Genomic DNA, 7,662 nt, shown 5'->3' with positions numbered 1-7,662 from the left:
CCAGGATGGTCTCGATCTCCTGACCTCGTGATCCGCCCGTCTCGGCCTCCCAAAGTGCTGGGATTACAGGCTTGAGCCACCGTGCCTGGCCCCAATTTTCATTTTTAAAATTGACACTCTTTGATCTGCCTTCATGTTCCTATGGATAGTTTTACCCTTAAACTTTCAGATCCTGAAGCAGGCGTCTCCTGCGCATAGTGACAGGAGAAACAGGGAAGAATGACCAGCTGTGTGACAAACTAAAACTAGACATCTGAGGGGTGTGCCCACCTGGACATCTGAGAGGTGTGCTCACTGTTTTCTCATGGGACACCTAAACCAATGAAAAATATTTATAAAAACCAAATTCCTAATGAAGCTTATTGATAGCAACAATAAAAGAAAAGCAACAATAAAAGAAAATGGTTTGACAGTGGCTAAACTGTACAGGGCAAGACTCTGATGCCAGAACAGTGGGCATGGCAGGGATCATGCACAATACTGACATTTACAGAGGCAGAGGTCCTCGTTGTGTATCTCATCAATATATGAAATCTTACAATATTTGCAAGGGAAAACGTCCTGGTGAATCCAATCTTAGAAAATTTACAATGGAAATGTGAAAAAATGAAAATGGTTCATCTTTAATACGTAGAAAACTGACCAAGAAACAGAAGTTGACTTAATGGAGTTCACTCCAGAAACTCCATTCTTGGTAAAGAATCATCAGTGATCTAGTTCTGAACACTATACATGGGTTTTTGCATGGACATGTGCTTTCATGTCTCTCGGGTAAATACTTAGGGGTGGAATGACTGGATCATTTGATAGGTGTAAGTTTTGACATACGAATGCATCCCCGAAGCAATCACCACAACCCAGAGAGTGAACACGTCCATCACCCCCTCAAGTTTCCTTGCGGTACTTTACAATCCTTCCAGCTTGTCCCCTCTCCTGCCCCAGGCAATGTCTGATCTGCTTTGTCTCACTATCAATTTGCTTTTCTCATAATTTTATATAAATGAAACCCAATAGCAAGCCCTTTTAAAAATCTGTCTTCTTTCGCTTAGCATAATCATTTTGAGATACACTTTGTGTATCAGTGATTTATTCTTTCCGTTGCTGAGTATTTCATCACACGGCTATACCACTGTTTTCCCGTCTACCCACTGACGGACATTGGGTTGTTTGCAGTCTGGGTAATTCCAAATGAAGCAGCTATGTGCACTCAAATACCAGCACTTGTGTGGGCATACACGCTCATATCTCTTGGCTAACCACGTGTGTGAGGAATGGCTGGGCCATTTGGTAGGTATATGTTAAAAAGCACTTTTTAAAAAATTTCCAGACTGTTTTTTCAAAGTGATTGCAACATTTCGCAGTCCCACCTGCAGTATATGAGAGTTCTGACTCTTCCACAGACTTGACAACACTTGGTATGGTCAGTCTTTTTAATTTTAGTCATTCTGGTAGGTGTGTGACAATATTTCATTGTGGTTTTAATTCTCATTTGCTTAATGGCTGGTGATGTCAAGCATATTATTTCATGTGCTCGTTGTCCTCCATCCATCTTCTTTGGGGAAGTGTCTGTTCAAATCTTTTGCCTATTTAAAAACTTCGGTTGTCATCTTTTTATAGAGTTTTGAGAGTTCTTTTTATATGTTGAATGTAAGTTCTTTGTCAGTTGTATGCATTGTAAATATCTTCTCCAAGTCAAAAGCTTGCTTTTTAATTCTCTAGACAGTGTCTTTTGGAGCACAGCAGTTTTAAACTTTAAGGGAGTACAACTAATCAATTTATTGTTTATATCTATTGTATGTTATTCGGTATATCTATTCATTTATTTAGGACTTCTTCAATTCTCTCAGCAATGTTTTATAGTTTTGAGTGTGCAAGTTTTTCACATATTTTGTCAGAATTATTTATAAGTATTTCATATTCTGATAATTGTTGATTGCTAGTATACAGAAAAACAATTGATTTTTGTGTGATTATCATGTATCTTGAAATCATGGATCATGCTTTTGGTGTATGATCTAAGAGATTTTTGCTTAACCTGACGTCACAGAAATGTTATTTTATGTTTTATTCTAGAAATGTTAGAATTTTAGGTTTTTCACTTAGGTTTATGATCCATTTTGAGTTAATTTTTGTATTTGGTATGAACGTGGATTGAAATTTTTTTTTTTTTTCCTGAGACAGAGCTTCACTCTTGTTGCCCAGGCTGGAGTGCAGTGGCACAATCTCGGTTTACTGCAACCTCCGCCTCAACCTCCCAAGTAGCTGTGATTACAGGCATGCACCACCACTCCTGGCTATATATTTTTTTGTTTTTGTATTTTTAGTAGAGATAGGGTTTCACCATGTTGGCTAGGCTGGTCTTGAAATCCTGACCTCAGGTAATCTGCCTATCTCAGCCTCCCAGAGTGCTGGAGATTACAGGCATGAGCCACTACGCCCGGCTGAAAATTCTTTGGTATATGATGTCCAATGGCTCCAGCACTATATGTTCAAAGATTCTCCTTTCTCCACTGAAATGCCTTTGTACCTCTGAAGAAAATCAGTTGTTCATATATGTCTGACTCTGCTTTTGAGCTATTTTGTTCCTTTTATGTATTTGTTTATCTTGAAACCAATACCACACCGTCTTACTGCAAATGGGTTTACAGTAAGTCTGGAAATCAGGTAGTCTACATCTTCCAACTTTTGTGCTTTCTTAAAGCTGTTTCGGCAAGTTTAGGTCCTTTGCATTTCCATATGAATTTTAGCATCAGTCTGTTGATTTCTACAGTAAAAATTCTGGCTGGGCGCAGTGGTTCACACCTGTAATTCCAGCACTTTGGGAGGCCGAGGCGGGCGGATCATGAGGTCAGGATATCGAGACCATCCTGGCTAACAAGGTGAAACCCTGTCTCTACTAAAAATACAAAAATTAGCCAGGCTTGGTGGTGCATGCCTGTAGTCCCAGCTACTCGGGAGGCTGAGGCAGGAGAATGGCGTGAACCCGGGAGGCGGAGCTTGCAGTGAGCCGAGATTGCACCACTGCACTCCAGCCTGGACAGCAGAGCGAGACTCCGTCTCAAAAAAGAAAAAAAAATTCTGCTGAGATTCAGCAATTGCACTACTGCGTATACATCTAAAGGACTATAGATTTCAACATGAAATCAGTATGTTAAAGAAATATTTGCATTCCCATGTTCATTGCAGCACTGTTAATAGCCAAGATATGGAATCAACCTAAGCATACATCAACAAAATGAATGGATCAAGAAAATGTGATATATATATACACAATGGAATACTATGTAGCCATCAAAAAGGAGATTTTACTATTTGTGACAATATGGATGAACTGGAGGACACTGAGTGAAATAAACCAGACACAGAACCATACATACTGCATGATGGCACTTATATGTGGAGTGTAGTAGAGCCTAAGTCATGGAAACAGAGTAAAAGGGTGGTTTCCAGAGGCTGGGGGGTGGGAAGATTGGGGAGACTTTGGTCGAAGGACACAAAATTTCAGTTATTCAGGAGCAGTAAGTTCAAGACGTGTATTACACATCATGTAATTACACATCATGGTGACTATAGTTAATAACAATATATTGTACACATAAAAATTGACAAAAGAGTGGATTTTAAGTGTTCTAACTACAAAGAAAATGATAATTATGTGAGATAATGTTAAATAACTTGATTTAGCCATTCCACAATATATACATGTATCAAAACATCATGTTGTATATCATAAATATATACAATTTTTGCTTGCCAGTTGAAAAGAATCTGCTAATGTTTTCATTGTGATTATGCTGAATTTGCAGATCAATCTGGGAAGACATGACACCCTAACAATGCTGCGTCCTCTGAATTATGAACTCAGTATATCTATTCATTTCTTTAGGGCTGCTTCAATTTCTCTCAGCAATGCTTTGTAATTTTGAATGTGCAGGTTTTTCACATATTTTGTCAAAATTATTTCTAAATATTTCATATTCTGATACTCAGTTGTTGACTGCCGGTATACAGAAATACAAGTGATTTGTGTGTGGTTACCATGTATCTTGAAACCTTGCCAAGTTCATTTATTAATTCCGGTGCTCTCTTTGTAGCTGCCACTGGATTTCGACATAGACAATCAGCTCTTCTGTGAATAAAGACAGTGTTATTTATCTATTTATTTACTTTTGAGATGGAATCTCACTCTGTCTTCCAGGCTGGAGTGCAGTGGCACAATCTTGGCCCATGGCCGCCTCTGCCTCCCGGGTTCAAGTGATTCTCCTACCTCAGCCTCGTGAGTAGTTGGGACTACAGTCATGCGCCACCACTCCTGGCTAATTTCTGTAATTTTAGTAGAGACGGGGTTTCACCATGTTAGCCAGGCTGGTCTCAAACTCCTGACCTCAGGTGAACCACCTGCCTCGGCCTCCCAAAGTGCTGGGATGACAGGTGTGAGCCACCGTGCCCAACCTTATTTATGTTTTTCTATCTGAAAGCCCTTATTTGTTTTTCTTGCCTTATTTCACTAGCCAGAACCTCCAGTACAATGCTGAATGAAAGTGGTGAGAGTGGATATTCTTATCTTGTTCCTGAGCTTAAGCATGAAAACTTCAGTCTGTTGCCATTAAGTGTGATGTTAACTGTGGGTTTTTCACAAAGACCATTTATTAGGCTGAGGATATTTTCTTCTTTAAGAAAAATATAAAGGTTTATATTTTCGCTAAGAGGTTTATGTTTTTATTTTTTACACAGTAATGAGTGTTGAATTTTGCCAGCTTTTCGTACATTTATTGAGATGATCATGTAATTTTTCTGTTTTACTTTGTTAATCTGGTGTATTAAATAAACTATTTTAGAACAACTTTAGATTTATAGTTGTCACAGATTGTTACAATTTACTCCTCTCGTTTGAGACTATTTCTCAGTCTTTCTTTGCTCTTACATGACCTTGACAGTTTTGAGGGATGGTTAGTTACTTTGTAGAATGTCCCCCCATTTGAATTTGTGTAATATTTTTCTCATGATTATATTGGGATTATGAGCTTTGGGAAAGAGTCTCAAAGAGACAGATTATCCTCATCACATCCTATCAGGAGTCTACAACATACATATGACAACAGTGATGACACTAACCTTGGTCCGTTGGTCAGGGCAGTGTTCTCCGGGTTTCACTGCTGCTCACTTTCCATAAGCGCTTCTTCAGAAGTGGGCCACTCAGTCCGGCCCACTCTCTGTAGTGACAGTGGTTGGGGGTGTTGGCTCCACCCCCTGCAGATGGCAGGAGTTACACATAGTATTTTTAATTTTTTTGTATGAAAGATTTGTCTCTTATTATTCATCTATTCATTATATTAGTATAGAGCCCTAATGTGTATTTATTTTATACAGTGGACTATAAACCAATATGACATTATATAATTTGTTGCTCACATTTTTCCAGCTTTGCCCATTGGGAGACCTTTCACGTTGGTTCTTGAGTTCCTTTGACATGCCTCCATCATTTTTTAAATTAAAAAAATTATTACTAATTTATTTTTATTTTATAGAGATAGGTTCTTGCTATGTTACAGCCCACGCTGGTCTTGAACTCCTGGCCTGAAGCAATCCTCCTACCTCGGACTTCCAAAGTACTGGGATTACAGGTGTGAGCCATTGCACCTGGCTTCATTTTGTTTTTTGAGCACATCCTTACTTTCTGATATAATAAGATGCTAGAGGCTCATTTTGCATTTCTCCTGCTTCAACCCTGGAATCCACCATTTCTCTAAAGTAACCTGGGTCTTTCATTGGAAAGTGTTTTTTTAGAGACTAAGATCTGGACACTGGGTGTGCTTGTCAATACTGAGATGTGTTACTGGATGAGACAGTTAGGTAATATATGTTGTATACTAACCCATGTATATACCTGTATCTATTATTGTTTTTGTATCTATCCATTTTATATATATATAAAGCTAAACGAGAGGTCACAATAATACTTTCACCTCTTATCCAGTACTGCAAGATTTAGTTTATCCTTTTCTTGCTTCCAATAATTTTTTTTTTTTTTAGATGGAATCTTGCACTGTCGCTTAGGCTGGAGTGCAGTGGCGTGTGATCTCGGCTCACTGCAACCTCCCCGTCGTGGGTTCAAGTGATTCTCCTGTTTCAGCCTCCTGAGTAGCTGGGACTACAGGTATGCGCCACCATGCCTGGTTAATTTTTTGTATTTTTAGTAGAGATGGGGTTTCACCATGTTGGCCAGGCTGGTCTTGAACTCCTGACTTCGTGATCCGCCTGCCTCGACCTCCCAAAGTGCTGAGATTATAGGCGTGAGCCACCGAGCCCAGCCCCATTAAATAATTTTTAAATGTCTAACTGACACTGCACTCCTGGGATAAACTCCACTTTAGTCATGTGTATTATCCTTTTAATATGCTGCTGGATTTCTCTTATTTCTTTATGTATTTATTTTATTTAGAGGCAGGGTCTCATTCTGTCATCTAGGCTGGAGTGAAGTGGTGCAATCACAGTTTACTGCAGCTTTGGACTTTTGGGCTCAAGCGATCCTTTCATCTCAGCCTCCCGAGTAACTGGGACTACAGTCATGAACCGCTATACCCAGCTAATTTTTGGGCTTTTAGTAAATACGGGGTTTGGCCATGTCGGCCATGCTGGTCTTGAACTCCTGGCCTCAAGTGATCTGCCCACCTTGGCCTCCCAAAGTGCTGAGATTACAGGCGTGAGCCACTGCGCCCACTCACAATTAATTTTAAAGTATTCTCATTACTTGAAAAAGAAAATCTGTACCTTTAGCTTCCTGGCCCCCACCAAATTCCTTCCCAATATCACCCACAACCCCCGACCCTAAACAACCACGAATCTATTATTTTTGTCTGTAATCTTTCTGTCTGTAGATTTGCCTATTCTGGACATTTCATATTAATGAAATTGCACAACCCGTGGTGCTTTATATGTGGCTTCTTTCATTCAGCATATTTTTTTTTTCAGTTTCATCCATGTTGTAGCATGTATTAGCACTTCGTTTGTTTGTATTTCTGAGTAATATTTCATTGTGTGGATATACCACATTTTATGGATATTTGGACTGTTTCCAACTTTTTAGTTATTACGGATAGTGCTGCTATGCCCACTCATACACAAGCTTTTCTGTGAGCACATCTTCTCATTTCTCTTGAGTGTATACCCTGGGAGTAGATTTGCAGGATCATATGATTAACTTGATGTTTCACCCTTCCAGGACTGCCAAACTGTGTTCCAAAGTGCCTGCACCATTTTACTTCCTTCCCAGCAGTGTATAAGGTTCCGATTTCTCCATGGCCTCGTTAACACTTGCTATTATCTTTTTCATTATCAGCAAATGGCATCTCGTTCTGGTTTTGATTTGCATTTCCCTCACGATTAACGATGTTGAGCATCTTTTCATGTACTTATCGGCCATTTGTATATTTTCTTTGGAGAAATGTGCATTTGCTTCATGTATTTTTATTTTTATTTTTTTATTTTTTTAATTTTTTTTTTTTTTGAGACGGAGTCTTGCTCTGTCGCCCAGGCTGGGGTGCAGTGGCCGGATCGCAGCTCACTGCAAGCTCCGCCTCCCGGGTTTACGCCATTCTCCTGCTTCAGCCTCCCGAGTAGCTGGGACTACAGGTGCCCGCCACCTCGCCCGGCTAGTTTTTT

The sequence above is a fragment of the Mandrillus leucophaeus genome, unplaced genomic scaffold, assembly GCF_000951045.1.
Source record: "Mandrillus leucophaeus isolate KB7577 unplaced genomic scaffold, Mleu.le_1.0 Scaffold288, whole genome shotgun sequence".
In the NCBI taxonomy this organism is placed as follows: domain Eukaryota; kingdom Metazoa; phylum Chordata; class Mammalia; order Primates; family Cercopithecidae; genus Mandrillus; species Mandrillus leucophaeus.
The sequence above is the reverse complement of the archived record's forward strand: the minus strand, read 5'-3'. Positions refer to the sequence as shown.